The sequence below is a fragment of the Natrix helvetica genome (genome assembly GCF_964273705.1).
Source record: "Natrix helvetica genome assembly, chromosome: Z".
Lineage (NCBI taxonomy): Eukaryota > Metazoa > Chordata > Lepidosauria > Squamata > Natricidae > Natrix > Natrix helvetica.
The window spans coordinates 135,254,402-135,274,534 of NC_138554.1; the positions used below are offsets into that span (position 1 = coordinate 135,254,402).

Sequence of the window (20,133 nt, forward strand, 5' to 3'; positions counted from 1 at the left end):
AGAGGAATTTCCTGATATTGAGAATAATTAACTCAATGAAACAACTTGCCTCCAGAAGTTAATGCTCCATCACTGGAGGAATTTAAAGAAGAGATCTGTCTGGAGGATTTCCTACTTGAGGAGGGGGTTGTGCTAGAAGACCTCCGAGGTCCCTTCCAACACTGTTATTCTGAATATCCTTGCTTCTATTCTTCCAATTCCAATTCCCTGAGGGTTTTTTTTCCCCAATTAAAATTCAACAGAAAATTCCTAAAAGCCATTGATTCTGGAACATCCTTGGACAGGGAACTTATATTCTTATCCTCAGCACAATTTCTCCCCTCCTTCTGAACTAGTAATATTAGTTCCTTTGAAGGAATCAACATATTCATCCAGTAACAGCAGGAAATTCGATATTACCTGATTTCTATTCTGTTTGAAAACTGTCACTCAGCAAGACAAGCAAAGAAAAAGACCTCTGAATAAAGTCTGGTTTTTAAACATATCATCTACATACATGGCCACTGGCAGAGTTGGAGCAAAATCAGGACTTTCGCTATTTCAAAGTGACATTTCAATGGAAACGTCTCTGGTTCTTTTCTTCCACCCTCTTCTCCACACCCATCGTGCCCTGCAGGCTTCAGGGTCCATCATGAAAATTAATGTCTCTCACCTGTCAGTCTAACTCCAGCTGGTTTTCTCCAGAAAATTTCTCTAGGGAATGCCAATGAAAGAACAGAGTGGAAAACTATATTCACTTTGGGTTCTATCAATTGGTGTGAGTTGCAAGGCACATGGAGTTCATACAGTATATGTTATGATGTAGCTTTAGTTAGTGTTGTGTGAAACACAGCTGCTGCAATGTACAATCTTTGTTCCCGATGGTTTCACAAAACCTATCTTAACTTTGGAGCATTCTGGATGTTTTGACTTCAAGTCCCAGGACTCTTAGCAGTAGACATGCTGGCTAAGGAATTCTGGGAAATGAATTCTACACAGAATAACAAAGTGGGAAGGGACCTTGGAGATCTTCTAGACCAACATCCCTGCTCAAGCAGGAGACCCCATACCATTCTAAACTAATGGCTGTCCAGTTTCTTCTTGAAAACTTCCAGTGATTGATCACACAACTTCTGGAGATAAGTCTTTCTATTAATTAATTGTTTTCACTGTCAGGAAATTTCTCCTTTGTTCTATGTTGCTTCTGTCCTTGATGGTTTGTTTGTTTGTTTGTTTTATTGGATTTATATGCCGCCCTTCTCCCAAAGGACTCAGCATTAAAAAACACACATCCCGAAAGTTAAAAGGAAATTAGAAACAATCCAAAAAACAAACCCAATTAATATAGCACTAACATTTAAAAAATTAGATAAAATTAACAGGCCAGGCAGGCTTGTTGGAAAAGCCAACTTTTTAGGGCGCATCAGAAGGACCGGAGGTTAGGGATTATGCGAAGCTCCCGGGGCAGCTCATTCCAGAGGGAAGGCGCTCCCACAGAGAAGGCTCTCCCCCTAGGGGTCACCAGCCGACACTGTTTGGCTGACGGCACCCTGAGGAAGCCAACTCTGTGGGATCACACTGGATGGTGGGAGGCTACTGGTGGCAGTAAGTGGTCTTGCAGGTACCCTGGGCCTAAGCCATGGAGTGCTTTAAAGGTCATAATTAATACCTTGAATCGCACCCGGAAAACAACCGGCAACCAATGCAGGCCGCCTAAAAGGGGTGTGACATGGGAGCACCTAGGTACCCCCATGATAACCCGTGCGGCGACATTCTGGGCCAGCTGAAGCCTCCGGGTGCTCTTCAAGGGCAGCCCCATGTAGAGAGCATTGCAGTAGTCCAGGCGAGAAAGGATGAGGGCATGAGTGACTGTGCATAGAGCATCCCGATCCAGGAAGGGGCGCAACTGACGTACCAGGCAAACCTGGTAAAAGGCCCCCCTGGTCACAGCCGTCAGGTGATCTTCGAAACTAAGCCGCGTGTCCAGGAGGACTCCCAGATTGCGGGCCTTCTCTGAGGGGGCTAAAATTTCTCCCCCTATCATCAAAGATGGAACAAGATGCACAAATCGGGATGACGGAAACCACAGCCACTCAGTCTTGGAGGGATTGAGCTTGAGCCTGATTTCCACCCATCGCTTCTAGTCCTGCCTTTGGATTCTTTGAAGAATAGGTTGACCCTCTCTTCTTTGCGGCAGCCCCTCAAATATTGGAAGACTGTTATCATGTCTCCCTTATCCTTCTCTTTGTTAGAACAGACATATCTTTTTCTTGCAACTATTCTTCCTATATTTTAGCCACCAGTGCCCTAAATCATCTTTGCTGCTCTTCTCTGAACTTTTCCTAGAATCAACATTTTTCAATATTTTTGAAAAGATGCACCAGTAGAAGACACCTGTTCCAGAATGCAGAATGTGAGTTCAACCAATTATAGTTTCTAGCATATGCATATATATATATATATATATATATATATATATATATATATATATATATATATATATATATATATATATATATATATATTGTAAAAAGTTTTTTATTTTTCCTTTTAAATTCATTCTTAGATATACATTCTTATAATTGTTACTTAACATATGTCAATTCATATCATTTTTTTCCACCTGTATATTCACATTTTGATATTTTCTTTTCCCCCCTCCCCCTACATTAATCATGTGTCGTCTGAGACACTTATTTCATGTTTTGTTCCTTTTTCTTTCTATTTATATATATATTTTCAAGCCATTCATAAAATCGCCCCCATGTCCTATAGTACACTGATTCCTCCTTGTCCTTTATTCTCAATGTCAACCTATTCATTTCTACACAGTCTAATATCTTCTTTATTACCTCCCCTTCTGGTGGGATTTTGTCTGCTTTCCAGTTTTGTGCAAACACAATTCTAGCTGCTGCTCTTATTTGTACAATCAAATATGAATCTTCTTTACTGTATTTCTCTGGCAATTAAAACATATCTGGCTTAAACTCCACGGGTTTAAGGTATGTGCTGATCAAGACATGTCATGATAATAAACATACTGTAGGTTTATTCCTAGAAAAGAAGTTTCATTCAGCCATCCACTAGGTGGCCAGGAACAAATGGCCACCTAGTGGATGGCTGATGAAGATAATGAAGCTAACATGGTTTTGGCTGAGTCACTGCCTGTCATTCTAGCCTAACCAAATTGCTGTGAAAGTAACGTGGGATGTGTCTTTCTGAATTTGTTAGTATTTTAGTAGTATTTCCCTCCTATGAGCTATTGCAAAGAATAATGCAAAATATGGAATTGCAATGTTGTATTGTGAAACCCTAAAAAAGCTCAGTTCTAGACTACTAAATCTAGGCTGTAGATACTCAGTTAGCCACTAGAGAGCAGCATAGAGACACAGGAAATTTATACTCTTTCCAGCCCTCTAGTGGTCACTTCATTTATTTTACTCATTTATTATATATTATATTTAAAAGACGCACCAGTAGAAAACACTTGTTCCAGAATGGAGAATGTGAGTTCAGCCAATTATGGTTTCTAGAATATGCATGTTTAAGGTGTATGTTAATCCAGCCATGTCATGATAACAAACCTACTATAGGTTTATTCCCAGAAAAGAAGTCTCATTCAGTCATCCACTAGGTGGCCAGGAACAAATGGCCATATACATATACATATACATATACATGTATATGTATTTGTGTTACAACCCCTGGTATGCCCAAATATGGGAGGGAACGCACTGCTTCTCTTTTCTGTCTTTTGGCTCACTCCAGGAGACCATTCAGGCAGAAAACCATATTTTTAATGTTGCCTTTGTTACATTTGTGTTGTATAGTCTCCCTTTATTTATTTATTTATCAGCACAAATACAAGAGAGAGAGAGAGAGAGAGAGAGAGAGAGAGAGAGCGCCAACCATACCTCAGGGGGATGATATTCCATGAAGAAGGGGGCCACCATTGAGAAGGCCCCTTTGTGTGGCCCCCATACCTAATCTATAGGACCGGTAACGAGCCCTTCCTTTTCATCCTGGTGGGCTGAGTGGGTGTAATAGGGGAGAGGCAGTCCTTCAAATAGCCTGGCCCCAAGCCACGGGGGGCTTTAAGGGTGATAAGCAGCTCCTTGAATTGCACCCAGAAAAAGTCGAGACTTGGATATCTGCAGCCAAGATCTCATGTGCCTACCTGACTGTTATTTTCAACTTCTGTATGGCTTCATATTTAAGTGAACTGTTGCAGCCACAACTTGTGACTATTCACAAGTTCTGGCTGTCACAGTTCACTTAAATATGAAGCCATACAGTAGCAAAACATATTTAGATTCCTCTACTTATGTTTTATAAAAAGGTACTTTTCCACCCCTGAATTCTACTCCTAAATCAGTCCTTGAGGACTATACCCTTTTCCCATTCTTTGCTTGGAAATAAACAAATATATCTTTTCATTTTTTTTCATACCATAGTTTTACACACACACACAACCCAATTAATACTATTTCAGGATATATTAGTTATGTGGGCTGAAAAATCAAAAATGTGCTTTATTGCAGGCAAAGAATTATTTCATGCATGAAGCAAAAGATGCCAGAAAATCAAAAGTTTTGCAAAAGTTATGACAGATGTTTCCCTCATTTCCTTTTCTGCACAATTATTGTTCATACTGGAATCTCTTACATACTTTATTCAGCAGCTAAGTGGATTTCTAACACACAAACACATTAAACACACACACACATGTCAACATTTTTGTTCATGTCCAAAGTTTGGGCACAGAGCCAGATCTGGAGAGAGTTTGACTCTGTAGATATTAGAAAATTAAAAATACTAACAAGAATAATGAGCACATGAAATATTCAGAGGCTTCCTCAATGTACATTACGTTATGTTAAATTATAAAAACATACATAACCTGCGGCTGAAAACTGATTTCTGAGTAATGCAAACATTATGCTTAGCATGTGTACAGATTAGGATCCATTCACTTCTATATCCAAAAACTGAACCTAAGCAATATAAAGTTTTCAGGCAAACTGAATGACTAAAGCTGTTAACCAAGAGCAAACCATTCTGTGGTAGAAATTGTCATAAAGAACAATAATTTGCATGAGAAGTAATTTGCATGAGGAAACCAGATAAGGGGTTAAAGTCTCCTATTTAAATATATGAATAAATTCACAAGAAAGCAAAAACAGGAGCCCTCCGACTCAGTTCCTGAATTCCAGTTTGCTCAGACCCAGCATCCTATTATTTAGTTTACTGTCATTCTCCACACTGGGAGAATCTGGAGGGGAAGCAATTCCCATAATCCCCAGCCAGTATCATCTTTGCTGCCTTCTGCTCTATTTGAAGGATCCCAACCAAAGCTGATCTCTTCAGCATAAGGCTGTTGATCTAACCTAAGCAGCAGTTTTTGGGCTGGGGGTGGGTGGGTGGTTGCCTCTTCAGTATTCCCATCATTTTAAAGCTGGTTTTCACAAGGAAGGGATATCTAAAGCATTTTGCTGAAGAACCCTCAATACAATAATACAATAATACAATAATACAATAGTAGAGTTGGAAGGGACCTTGGAGGTCTTCTAGTCCAACCCCCTGCCTAGGCAGGAAACCCTATACAGGGGGTTGGACTAGAAGACCTCCAAGGTCCCTTCCAACTCTACTATTGTATTATTGTATTGAGGGTTCTTCAGCAAAATGCTTTAGACATCCCTTCCTTGTCTGAAGTCTGTTGTGTTCCCTGGCTTTGAGACACTTTCAGGGATCCACTCAGTTTGTGATGCTGGGGGAGTTTAGCAGACTAACAAAAGAGTTGGAAGAAACGTTGGAGATCTTCTTCCAATTCAACCCATTTGCCATTTGGAACAAATAGCTGTTCCGTCTCTTCTGGAAAAACCCCAGTTTGGAGCACCCACAGCTTCTAAAGAGGCAAGCTCTTCCACTGGTTAATTGTTCTCACCGATAAGAAAAGTCTCCTTAGTTCTAGGTTGCTTGTCTCCTTGATAGGTTTCCATCTGTTATTTCTTCTCCTGCCCTTGGGGCTTTGCAGAACAGGTTGACCTCCCTCTTCTCTCTGACAGCCCCTCAAATATTGGAATACCGGTATCAAGTCACCCCTAGCCCTTCTCTTTGTTAGACTAGACATACCCAGTTCCTGCAATTATTCATTATACATTTTGTCTTCCAGCCCCCTAATCATCTTTTTTTGCTCTTCTCTGAACTTTTTCTAAGGTCTCAAGATTTTTATTTTTTATATTGTGACTAGAACTGGATTCAGTATTGCAAGTATAGTCTTAACAGTTTGCACCCTCAAACCTATGGAATGTGCAGATTCTAAGTAGTTTATCCAGTTATGCAATTTTCAAGAAATCATGAGCAAGTATAATGGCTGTTAATACCATAGATATCAGTATTGCTGTATTGCTCAGAGTAGGTTTAACCAACCTACATCTCAGCCACATCTTCAATATCAGCAGAAAACTTGCATTTCTTATTTTAGGAGCACCCCATAAGGCCATGAAAATTGGTCCTTTTTCAACCCTTAAAATGCATTCTTTCCCCAAGAAGTTAATTCACACATTCAGTAACCAAGTTAGGGAGAAACAGCTTTTGTATATTTGTATCACAGGAAATGAGGGGAGATGGGGGATTTTTCATAGCCCTTACAGATATAAATGCTGTATTGAAAATGTATAAGCAAATCCACAAGGATAAGCCATGGTTGGGGCTGGGTGCCAGCTACCATTAAACAATCATGAGTTCACTTAAAATTTCTCCATCACTTAAATATTCTCAGCTTTGCAAAGTGCATAAAAAGCTATTAGCCTAGAAGGATTGTTACTAATCTGCCTGGTTATATATTCCCCATTAGCCAGTAATAGTACAAAAAACAGGGAGTAGCAGATGTCTTTCTACAGGCAGACCTTAACACTAATTCTATGGAGATCTGGGTTCAGTTCCTACCTCAGTCTCGGAGTTTTCAGGGCAATCTTGAGCCAAACAGCAATTTTCCTTATCCCCTCAACAAGAAATAAAAATAGGCAAAGTTATTGGGTTTATACTATATTGAGCAGCTGGAAGAAAAATAGGATCATCTAAATCAAATAAACCATAATAAAGATGCTTTGTTCCTTTTTACTGCTGTTGGACTCTTCTGAAACGGGGATGAAAAATAAGGAGAAAATTAGTTGCCAATAACTACTCATCCTCCATGCACATTTAATAAGTGTATACGGTTACTTTTTCTAGCGTGTATCCCCTCTGTCCTCATTTTATCATCCCAACCATCCCGTGAAGTACATTAATCGTGCATAATTGGGCCAGTGAAGTTTATAGCCTGCATGGGAATTTAATCTCATGTTCCTGTCTGACCGACTAATCATTATTGCCCTGGGAAGGGGGGGGGGATACATGCTGAAGGCAGAGTCATTCTCTCACAATGCCAGCTCATGTCCCTTTTGCGTATGCATTTTGATAACAATCGGACACTCAAAAATAGTGGAGTTTGTATTGTGACAACTTGACACAGCTTTTGTCAATCTGATAAAAGCTATTGATCTTGAGGATGTCACTGATTAGTATCCTTTCCAGCTTTGTGGTTCCGAGCAGCATAACAAACATGCAAACATGTGCAAAGAAGGACCATCAATGGCTGGGATAGTACTTCTTGTTTTTAATTCTTTCTTGGGTGGCCCCAAATGTTTTGCTCAAGGTAAAAGGCATCATGTTTGCTAATCATTTGCTAAACATAAAAAGAAAAATGGGGAATGGGGAAAGTGAGAGAGGGAAAGAAAATAGTTTCCTTATAAAAATGCACATGTAATGATCTCTTAGATGTCATGTGAGTTAATATTATTCCTCACATTAACTCTGACCTGGCAGGTTGAACAAATTCAGGCTCTTCATGCTGAAATCTTTTCATGCGCAGTTCTAAAAATACCTCAACTCCTACCCAGGCCAGTATTTCGGTGAGTAATTTAAAAAAAAACCGGTCGTCTAAATAAACAGGATGGGATGCAAACAGGGTTAGAAAAGGAGGAAGGGGAAGAACAAGAAATAATAACCGTTTCCCCAGAATTGGGGTGCAAAAAGTACAGCCAAGATCCAGATTTTGGATCAGCCAAAATAAATGGTGTAATTGGGTGGGCATTTGGAGAGACATTGGGGAGGTTTTACTCTCAAAATGGAAGCTTTAAAACCTAGAGCAGATTAGGGGGCTCATTTCAACTCTTGAGGCTCCTTCCCCAGACACTCCTGGCTTAACCCAATTTGGGATATGGACTGGCACCTTTGGTTCCCAATCAGCCGGGACTTTCCTTTCCCCATTTGCTTTGCAAAGGACCTCCAGACCAAGCTTCTTCCTCTCCCAGAACAACCTGGAGGTGCTTTGCTTCGACTCCCCCAGGTATTAAGAAATAAATTCTTAGTTCTGCAACACCAACCCAGAAGCATTAACACTTTTGTTCTACTACCTGATTCCTCCGCACCTGGATTGGGCTTTGAGATATTTACATGTGTGTTTTGTTTTTGTTTTTGAATGGATGCCTTTTATCCTGCCTTTATAAGTAACTCAAAGGGGTGGACTCCTTTTTCGCCTGTTTCCCCCCCCCCCAAAATAACCATGTGAGGTGGGTTAGGTGAGAATGACTGGCAGTGGTTGTCCTATATAAGGAAGGACTGGAGCTCACCATCTCCTGGTGATTGGTTCAAAGTCCCCCAGCCAGCTTTTCTGTCTAAGGCAAGACTAGAACTAACAGTCCCTAAGCCAGCACTTTTCTCTACCAAAACAAACTGGCTCTGGACTGTAGCTCCATCTCTATCCAGGCCCAAAACACGGGTCAGTTTTTACCTGTTCAGAAATATTTGCCTTCTCTCTCCCCACCTCCTTTCCCCCCTTCTCACCCGTACTTTCACTGCCAGCCAGGCCAGTTTAGGACGGAGTCAGGCATAGGGTGAGATATTTCTCTCCTCCTCTCCTCTCCTCTCCTCTCCTCCCTCCCTCCCTCTCTCTGTGGCCTCCGAAGAGGCAGAGCGGTAGAGCGGATTTCAGCACCAAGGTCAGCGCTCGGGGTTTTAAAAATAAAAGAATAGAAGTGCCAGCGACACACTCTGCCCGCATCATTCTTGAAATATCGTTGAAACTGGACATGTGCCTGTTGAAGACATTTGTGGGTCTGTTTATTTTTAGTGTTGACAAATCCTCTTTTGGATGCTGCAGTGTTTATACCGCTAGAAGCCCTGTCTTTCGGGAGTTACTCATCAATCTTGCCGGGAATCAAACTGGATCCTTCAGCCTTTTTAAAAAAAAAACTCGACTCGAAGAAATGAAAAATCAACGGGGACGGGAGGAAGGGTTAAAAAGAAAGCATGAAAAGCTTGGGCCAAAATGCCCTAGATTTCTTCCATTAGACACTTCTGCTCAAATCGTTAGGGGGAAGGGAGACTCTAAACCTGTTGCTCAGGTTTAACGAAAGGTCAGTTGCCTGTCCTCTAGTTTCCTCCGTTTTCATCTTCAAGAAAATAAAATAAAATCGGAACTCTAGTTTGCTTTCATCTCCACGGTTCAACGCACTCCTATAGGCTTACGGTGCGGAAGGGAAAGGCTCCTCTACGCTCACCCCAAAATGGTGATTTTTATTTTTATGGTGAATTGTTTTGGAGGAGAGGTAACCTTAACCAACCCGAATCTTAGGAAGACGCATTGCTCCCTATGGTGAAGCTCTAGATTCCGAGTAACAGTCTTTAGAAAAGGAGGAATATATGAATTAAGCGTCTTTTTTGTGGAGGCGGCCCAGAAGGCTCAATATCCCTAAAGCCGACGAGGAAGAGGGCAGGTATCATCCAATTTTTTCCCCCAAAAGTCGTCGATTGAAACCAATTTAAAATTCTCCTCTTCCCCCTCTTCTCTCATCGCAGGTAGCTTCGCCTTTGGAATCCGCTCGACCGACGGGCGAGCGATTCAAACTTGGCCGTCTTGCCATCCCTAAATTTCCTGTCGGGTTTGGAGACCTGGCGGAGAAGGATCGACAGCGTCCCCTTTTTCCGCAGGTTACTCACGCTTGAACGCTGGTCTTAAATCAGCCCTGAAGGCTTCTTTCCCTCCGGGCAAGTCAGAAAAATTCAGTGGCGCGTTTCCTCCGAAGAGAACCGGCCAGATTAGGAGGCAATAACTTGCCAGCCGCCGGAGCAAACTTTTGAATCAGCCGGGAAACGACCGGGGAACGCCGCGGCGAAGCCCGCTTCTCGGGTCTTCCCCGCTCTCCAGGAAACAACCCGCTGGCCGCTCCAGAATGTCTCCCCTCCTGCGAACAAGCCCCGCACTTACCGCTTTTCTCCGACTCCAAGACAGGCGGACTTCCACTGGGCTGGGCGACTTTCGCCAAACCCGGGCCAATAGTTCCACAGCGCGCTAAGCAGTCTGTCGGCTCACTGCCGCGCCTCTGGCCCTCGGCATGCTGGACGGCGGGTTGCCCTCCCTGGTGGGATGTCGAGAGACTAACCGGCTGGCCGTCGGACTGTCTGGCTGCTGGTTCGCCGGCTGGGTCCAAAAAGGGAAGAGAGAGGCGGGGATCTCCTCACGCGCCGCCTCTTTCGCGCCGCGCTCTTTCTGCGCCCTGCCCGTCTGCCCGCCCGCCGCCCCCTTCGCAGGGCGCCCCGAGCGCTCCAGCAGCGCTGCAGCTGGGAGGCAGCGGCCCCTGGCGGCCTCTTGCCGCTGGCGCCCGCCCGCCCTGTTTCTTTGGCCCCACCCCACCCCAGCTCGCCCTGGCACGGAGGAGAGGCGCAACCCGCTCCTGGATAAAACTTTGGAGGTGCCGGGGAGGAGGACGCGCGCGCCCTTCCGAGTTCTGAACCCCGCCTTGGCGGAGAAAGGGGAAAACTCCACCCACGAGCAAAGCCGGCCAGCGGGATCGAGCCCGACCCTTGAACGGGCGCAGGCTGGGGTCGCCCACAACTCGGCAGCTCGATCCGGGAGCCGTCGCGCGGAAGAGAGTATTGGCTTGCTCGCCTGCGTTTAAGCGCGCGCGCGCGCGCGCGCGCACACACACACACACCGTGGCTTCTTTACAGCGCAGAAATCCAGGAGACAGCGCAACGATGGTTGCTGGTCATTTGATCTTAACGTTGCGTTCCAATCGGCCTTACTGTAATTTAAATGCGCCAATTATGTGGCCTGCTGAATAGGAAGGTCAGCCAGTCCTGACCTTCTTCTGAGTGGCAGTCTTTCAGTTACAGGTAAATCCTTGACTCACAGCCATTTGCTTAGCAGCTCTTCCAAGTTACAATGGCAGAATGGAGAAAAGTGACTTAGGACCAACTTGCAAAAAGTACCAGCGTTCCCACGGTCACATGAGCAAAAGTCCTGTGACTGGTAATCAGCATGACAGCTGCAGCTTTCTGGAGCCATTGCCATTGTCATTGCGACCTTCCCAGCTGGCCTCCAACAAACAAAATAACCAGAGAAACTAGATTCACTTAACAACTGCAGTGATTCGGTTAGCAACCCTGCCCCCCCCCAAAAAAGGTAAAGTCAGGGACAACTCACCTCACTTAGGAACAGAAATGCTGGTCCCAATTGTGGCCATAAGTGAAGGACTGCCTGTATTTGAATAGGACTCTCTTTTCTCCCCACCCCCTAAAAAGGCATCCCCAATTCTTTGCGCTTTTTTCCTCCACAAAATTGTTGTCTAAACTCCTGAATCTTCCTGATTAACCTTCCCTGCGTCTGGTCCACCAGTTTTCTGAATTATTACCAGGATAATTCTGAGCAAAGGAGCCCAAATGTCTTATCAAACCAGAGTGGGAGGTTTCTTCGTTTTATTTCCGGCACCCACTCATGCTTTCCTACATGGTAGCCAAACTCATTTACATTGTCAGGCATATTTTATCTGGGTCTGGTAAAGATAAGCAGTCTCTGTCCTGGTTAAGGGAGGCGGTGGCTCGGTGGCTAAGATGCTGAGCTTGTTTATCAGAAAGGTCAGCAGTTCGGCTGTTCGAATCCCGAGTGCCACCTCCCGTCCCAGCTTCTGCCAAGTTCAAAATCATGTAAAAATGCAAATAGAAAAATAGGGACCACCTTTGGTGGGAAGGTAACAGTGCTCCGTTGTTCCTTTGGCATTTGGTCATGCCAGCCACATGACCAAGGAGATGTCGGCTTTGAAATGGAGATGAGCAGCACCCCCTAGAGTTGGGAATGACTAGCACGTATGTGGGAGGAGAACCTGTTCTGGTTAATACTTGAACAGCAAAGAGAATCACTAAGAAAGGCCACCTATACGTTGGTCTAGGCCAGGGGTGTCCAAACTTGGGAACTTTAAGACTTGTGGACTTCAACTCCCAGAATTCCCCAGCCAGCCATGCTGGCTGGGGAATTCTGGGAGTTGAAGTCCACAAGTCTTAAAGTTCCCAAGTTTGGACACCCCTGGCCTAGGCCCTAGGGCAGGACAGTCAAACTCCCAGCCAGGGGCTGGATGCGTCTTGTATTGGCCACGCCCATGCATGCTTTAGTATCAGAAGAAAAAACTCCCGACACATCACATGAAGCCGCCGTGACGATGTGAGTTCGACAACCTTAATCTAGTGCTTAAGACTAGAAGTTAAGGCACCTGGCTACAAACCGGGAGGCATTGAGTTCTAGTCCCGCCTTAGGCAGGGATGCTGGCTGGGTGACTTTGGGCCCAGTTCCTCTCTCTGTCAACCCACTCCATAGGGTTGTTGTTGTTAACAACCAGATGACTGTGAGGAATATAAACCCTTCAATTCTCTACCATTCATTCAGAACTGAAGAAGCTTCTTGGATGAGAAGTGAAACATCTTCAAGGAAAATGACCTGTGGACACGCGTGCTGGATAGGTTCTCCGCCTTGAGTTATGTGTAAACAAAATTAATAATAAAGTTGGGATAAATATAAGTAAATAAATAAAATAAAATCTCCTTTTTGATTATTAATCACTAGTCTGGGCTACATTAGCCCCTTCCCTTAAGCAATTAACCCACCTCACAAGGTTGTTGTTGCAGAAAAAACAGGAGGAAAGATGAGTATCAGATATGCTTGCCTCCTTGAGTTACTTATAAAAATAATAAAGGCAAGAAGCAGGCAGAAAACTAATACAATACAGAACTTGATCTTGAAAAGATAAGCAGACTTAGTCTTTAGACAGAGGAGCATTAGGAAATTCCAGATCCCAGAGGTAGGTAATAATAATCAATTTTGCTAAAAAAAAAACCAACCCTCTAAATAAGTTGATATGGGCATCAGGAGTGAAGGTGGGGCTAATAGAGGTAGGATTGAAAAGTCTGGATGAATATACTGGCTCCCATGCTAGATTTCTTTTTTTTTAAAGTGAATTACATAAACCCTTAGTTATAATCCCTCATGGGGAAAATCTATGTGGTTGCCAACAGTCAACAACAACTTGATGGCATGTAATCAATCAATCAATCAATCAATCAGATGTAATCCTGAGCTGAGTTCAGCCTGCACAAGATTGCAGCCAAAGGGACTTTCCCCCCCCCCTCTAAAACTACCAGCTCGCTTTCCATAGGGAAACTAGACTTAGTTCAGGCAGAAGATAATTTTTTTCAAGCTTCTACACCAAATTTGTGGGCAGAAAACTTGAACATGCAATTTATCTGGGGGTGGGGGAGGAACATGTCCTAGATAGATGATTAGACACACAGACAGAAAGACCGAAAGACAGATAGATAGGAGCCCTTTGAAGCGTTGTTGGCAATGATGATGGAAACATTCTAGGTGCCCTTGCCATAAATTTATTTTCTTATTAGTTTGTTTCCTTATTTGTTCACAAAGTGTTAGATTTATGTTGCACCTTTAATTCAAGGGCTCAAGATGCCGTATATGCACTTTCCTCCTTTCCTTCACCACACAACAACCCCAAAGTTGATTTGGCCAAGAAAGAGGCTTTAACCCAAAGTCACCCCAGAAGATTTTATTATCCCTTGTGGGTGGGGGGACTTTAATCTGGATTTCCCCAGTGCCATCACAATGCTTTCCTCACCATCCTCCTCCTCCTCCTCCTTTTCTTCCTCCTTTTCCTTCTCCTCCTCCTCCTCCTCCTCCTCCTCCTCCTCCTCCTCCTCCTCCTCCTCCTCCTTTTCCTCTTCTTCCCCCTTTCTTTTCCTCTTCTTCCTCCTCCTCCTCCTTTTTCTTTTCCTCTTCTTCCTCCTGTTTCTTTTCCTCTTCCTCCTCCTTTTACACTTCCTCCTTCTTTTCCTCTTTTTCCTCCTCCTTCTTCTTTTCCTCTTCCTTCTTTTTTTCCTCTTCTTCCTCCTCCCTCTCCTCCTCCTCCTCTTCCAACTGGTGCAAAAATGTGACTGCATGGGTAATAAACGGTGCTGGCTAGACAGCACACACGTAGTACTGCTATACCATGAGCTGCACTGGCTACTGGTGGCTTTCCAGGGGCAATGGAAGGGGCTGGTGGGATCACCTTTGAAGCCTTACATGGATTACATGAAGGACTGTGCTTTTCCAAGACTATCTACCATCCAATTTGATCCAGCAGATTGGCAATGCTGCAGATCCCGTCAGCCAAACTGATTTGTTGACTCGCAGGGATGAGAGGATGGATGGGCCCCAGTGGCATGGAATATTCTCCCTCTTTGGAGATCCAAATGACCCCAACCCTGCTGGGCTTCCTCAGGCTGCGTGTCCCCATTGCCTGGGGCTCAGAATTCGCTAAAGCCCCCGCCCCACCCCTATTCCTGGACATTACTATTAGTTGATTAAGCTTTATGTAGTTGTTTGTTCTTATTTATTTTATGGATGTTTTTTTCCTACTCTTGTAATATTTTTCAATTGTTGCTGTATAATTTTAGAGTTGTAAGCTGCCTAGAATCACTTGGCTGAGTTGAGCAGCTATAGAAATGGAATGGAACGGAATAGAATGGAAAGAATGAATGAAAGACAGAAAGAAAGACAGAAAGACAGAAAGACAGACAGACAGAGATAGATAGATGATAGATATAGATAGATCTATCTATCTATCTAGCTAGCTAGCTAGCTAGATAGATAGATAGATAGATAGATAGATAGATAGATAGATAGATAGATAGATAGATAGATAGATGATAGCTAGATAGATAGATAGATAGATGATAGATAGATAGATAGATAGATGATAGATAGATAGATAGATAGATGATAGATAGATAGATAGACAGATGATAGATAGATAGATAGATAGATAGATAGATAGATAGATAGATAGATGATAGATAGATAGATAGATAGATAGATAGATAGATAGATAGATGATAGGTAGGTAGGTAGGTAGGTAGGTAGGTAGGTAGGTAGATAGATAGATAGATAGATGATAGATAGATAGATAGATAGATAGATAGATAGATAGATAGATAGATAGATGATAGATAGGTAGATAGATAGATAGATAGATAGATAGATAGATGATAGATAGATAGATAGATAGATAGATAGATAGATAGATAGATAGATGATAGGTAGGTAGGTAGGTAGGTAGGTAGATAGATAGATAGATAGATAGATAGATAGATAGATAGATAGATGATAGATAGGTAGATAGATAGATAGATAGATAGATAGATAGACAGATGATAGATAGATAGATAGATAGATAGATAGATAGATAAATAGATAGATAGATAGATAGATAGATGATAGATAGGTAGGTAGATAGATAGATAGATAGATAGTTTTTCATCAAATGCAAACCCATGAGGCAGAGGGAAGTGAACAGTGCAAAATGCCAAGTTTACTTTCACAGGGTGCTGATCAGAAAGATGCCCCTCCGAGCCCCGATGAAAGTTTTGTTTTGTAACAATGGAGAAGGGGCAGAAATAAATCATTGGATAATAATAAATCATTTGTGGCACTTCTGGAACAGTTCTCGCTTCCTTCTTTCTGCTGCTGCTTCAGATGCACCTTGTGCTGAAAAACGTTGGAACCAGAGAGGGAAACGGAAAGATTTAGCCAGGCAAGGTGACCCCCTTTCTCGTTTGTGCACAATGTGGTTCTCTTTTCTGTTGTTGCGATAAGACGGATGGGGAAACCATAGCCTTCTTTCACGGCATCTCCAGGGAGATATGATACGGTTATTTAAGCCTTATTCTGTTAATTAAAACCCAGGAACAATCCCTCCTCAAGGGACAGTAATGAGCCATTTGTATCAGAGAAGCTAATAAGAGAGATCACCCACATTTGAGGCTGGAAGAGAGCCGTCCCACGGCTCCCGCTTGAAGCCAGTGTGACAATCGCCACGCGGCGTTTCATCTGTGCACCGCCCAGGGTCCCTCTGTGAGGCAGCTGGGCAGCTTCTAAATATGATGAATAAATAAGAATTGAACAAACTAGAGGAATCAAGAGTAAGGCTGCCTATCGTTGGGCAAGCCAAGGAGGAATACAGATAGTCCTCGACTTACAACCATAAACGAGCCAAAATTTTCATTGCTAAGCAAGACAGTTTTACCACCTTTCTTGCGCACTGCAACTACTAACTTAATAACCACATTGTTTCACTTAACAACAAGAAAATGGGGGCAAAACTCATTTAATAACCGCCTTGCTTAGTGATGGAGATTTTGGGCTCAGTTGGGTTCGCATATTCCTCCTTTCTGGTTGAAAACTTGTCACTCAGATCGTCTTCCCATCTGCAAGATCACATAGGAGTCAATTACTGCAAATGGCAACTTTAAGACTTTGACTCCCAGATTTCCCCAGCCAGTCTTGTTCATTGGGGAAATTCTGGATGTTGAAATCCACCCATTGTAAAATTGCCATGTTTGAACTTTACTGTTCAAACATGCAACAGCTCTGCACAGCATATCATAGTTCTGGGATCCTAGTGGCCTACTTGAGCACTGGGATTGAGCTCAAAGGACAAAATGATCTCCCAGCCATTCTAAGGATTGACATAGGTCACAAAACAGTCACATACCCTCCCCCCCCCTTCCAACTTTCAATAATTTTTCTTGCTATTGCACACTCGCACAGACTAGAATAGCTTTTGCCCCCAAGCAGGTATTCTCCAGATGTGTTGGATGCAACTGCACATCTGGAAATTAGTGTTGGCTTGATTTCCCAAAGCGGCTGCCCAACTTATGAAGACTGGCGAAAAATGATATAGCGGTATTATCTCCACAGCTAAGGCGACAGCGCCCTCTGCTGTCCAAATTGAATATTACGCCTTCTAAGTAGCTAATAGTCAGGAATGCCTGGTGCATATTTCACGCAAGAGTCAATTCTATTGTAGCACGTGACGCGTCAAGGGTCAATTAAACATTGCAACCCACGTGGCTAATTTAATTATATTTTGTGCTCCTGGTTATTATTTCTCTTAATCCTCTCTTTATCTCTATACTTTTTCTAAGTTCTCTTTTTTAATCCCCGCTTAAATTCCTGCTTTAATATTATTCTTTTGTTCCATAATACAAATGAATGTAATCTATTTATCTGTTTCTTACAGGCCACCCCTCTTTCTAATCTCTTGGAGCTGTGTACATCAGGGTTCTTTTTCCCAATCCAGCAAGATTTTCCCAACAACCCAGCGAGGTAGGCAAACTCGAAATGAAGTTTTTGTGACTGATGAAGGATTTTACAGCCCACTGTTTTGATAACATCACAGTGAGGGCAATCCGGATTAGATAAGGAGGGATCCTTAGAGGATCTGGGACAAACATTGTGGGTTTCAACTGAATTGTAGAATGTCAGCACCTTCCCGCAGAAGAATAAAATGTTTGGGAAATATTAAAAAGGCAGAATATTATATTTCCCTAATAGAGAAACATGTTTTTTTAGAGGCAGGAAGCAGTCTTTCTTTATAGCCCCCAGCAGATATTTTGTGCCCATTAAGAAAGTTTGGGCCAGCCTATCCAGAAACCAGCCCCAATTTCCTTGTCCCAAGCAGAAACTGAGAAGGCCAGCTTTTAGAAATGCAGTTTTTGTAATCCATTCAGAAAGACTGGGCCAGGCAGAAACTCCAGATAGGCGACGAACAAAAGGTTGACAAAATTAGCTCAGAAAAACACCTAGGATTTGCATTTCCTCTTTTATCTATAGAGCCAGCTATGACACCTACATAACTCCTACATAACCCTATAGGAACCTGACAACAGCCAGTAGAATACATGTTGTTGCACAGGAACAGGATCCTCAAGTGCAAAGCCCAAAAGAAGGTATAACCCCCCCCACACACACACACACACACACTCAACTCTCATGTGGTCAGATGCCCAGAACCATGGGCTTGGTGGTGTTTCCATTGTCTTTCTCCCAGCTTGGAAGTGAACCAGATGGATATTTCTTCCTGCAGAATGGCAGCCAGGAATTGAATAGGGCAGTGATGGCAAAATGTTTGGCACAGAATGCCCAAACTGGAAGGCACGTATGCAGGTGCCAGAGTGCCAAAAACCCGACAACCAGCTGGCTGAGCTGGGGTGACAGTGCACATGCTCACAGAAAGGACGCTGCATGCCACTTCTGTCACGTATGCCATAGATTTGCCATCACGTATATAGGGTCTCCTGCTTCATCCGGGGCGGGGGGGTGTTGGACTAGAAGACCTCTAGGGTCCCTTCCAACTCTGCTATTCTGGATTCTATATGTTTTATGAATAAGCAGGATACAACCATTTTCCTACCACTGCTCCCAAACCCGGACAAACAGCAAACAGCTTGCAGAAACTATCTAGTATTCCTTACATTAGGCAGTTGCTGGACTGTCCATTAAGGCAAAAAAAAAAAAGGTCAAGATGTTGGCCATGCTTGGAGGGCTTTGATAATACGGCTTTTTAAAAAATTTCACTCAGGTTTATGGGGTTTTTTTTTTTGAACCACTTGAAGTGAGGTGTGGCTCACATCTGCCGAACCTCTCATACAAATGACTGCAGGTCACGCACTGCCTGTGCATCCATTTCTGATGTTTTTTATTGTGCTTTATTGTTTCCTAGGCATACTTGCAATGCTTCTCAAAGCTTTACACATCTCTGTGACTTAATTTTCCGAATAAATTTAGCCCTCAGGGGAGTGTAAATGCAGCCAAGTGGTTTCACAGGTTAATTATTGCTAATTATTGTGTATTCAAGAGTTCTGTACATCTCAGTACCACAATTAACAACACAGAGAGCTATTCAGAAGAGGGGAGGGGGGGAATTTCCTGTTTTCCTCCAGCATATTTTTCCCCACTTAAAGTTGTGTCACACTGACCACTTCTTTCCTTTGTGCATTTTTTTTTTGTCAAAAGTTTCATTCTATCCATTGAAGATAAAACCAAACTGCTTTATATCATGAACTCTATTAAATGTTCTTTGGAAAACAATTTGGTCTCTGACTGTAATCTGTCTGGGTATAAACCAGATCATAACCTGGCATATAGAAAGTGGGAATATGCTTGACAGGAATAAACTGATATTTTAGTGCCTGGTTCTGAGGATGGATTAGGTTTTATTCCAAAACCATTATACTCCAAGATACTGCAGACCAAGGCCCTCTAAATAACTAAGACTTTTGGACATCAAATCCCAGATTTCCTCAGCTAGCATGACTGGCTGTGGAATTCTGGGAGTTCAAATACAGAAGTCTTAAAGTTGTCAGATTTGGAGGTGGCTCAGTGGCTAAGATGCTGAGCTTGTTGATCAGAAAGGTCGGCGGTTCGAATCCCCACATAACGCAGTGGGCACCTGTTACTTGTCCCAGCTTCTGCCAACCTAGCAGTTCGAAAGCACGTAAAAATGCAAGTAGAAAAATAGGAACCACCTTTGGTGGGAAGGGAACAGCGTTCTATGCGCCTTCAGCATTTAGGCATGACCACGGAGATGTCTTCAGACAGCGCTGGTTCTTTGGCTTTGAAACAGAGATGAGCACCGCCCCCTAGAGTCAGGAACGACTAGCACATATGTGGGAGGGGAACCTAATGCTTGAGAATCACTAAGAAAGGCCACCTATAGTTTGTTATAAGGCAGGACTGTCAAACTCCCAGCCAATGGGCTGGATGCGTCATACGCTGGCCACGCCCATGCACGCTTTAGTATTGGGAGAAAAAACTCCTGATACGTTACATGAGGCCGCTGTGACGATGTGAGTTTGACACCCTTGGTCTAGTGGTTAAGACAAGGGGAACCTTTACCTTTACTATAGAACAAACAAAACTTAGTAAGAGATATGTGCTCTTTCTGCCTC

The 20,133-nt window shown here is 43.2% G+C and overlaps 1 protein-coding gene across 1 annotated transcript in view; it reads right to left on the reverse strand.

Moving 5' to 3' along the window:
• The window catches only part of LOC309401147 (sodium channel protein type 5 subunit alpha-like), a 372,397-nt gene extending 361,975 nt beyond the window's left edge, over window positions 1-10,422 (reverse strand). The window contains 1 exon segment of the mRNA XM_081970165.1: window positions 10,289-10,422. The gene's annotated coding sequence lies outside the window, so the exon portion shown is untranslated.
• Window positions 10,423-20,133: the final 9,711 nt, after the last annotated feature.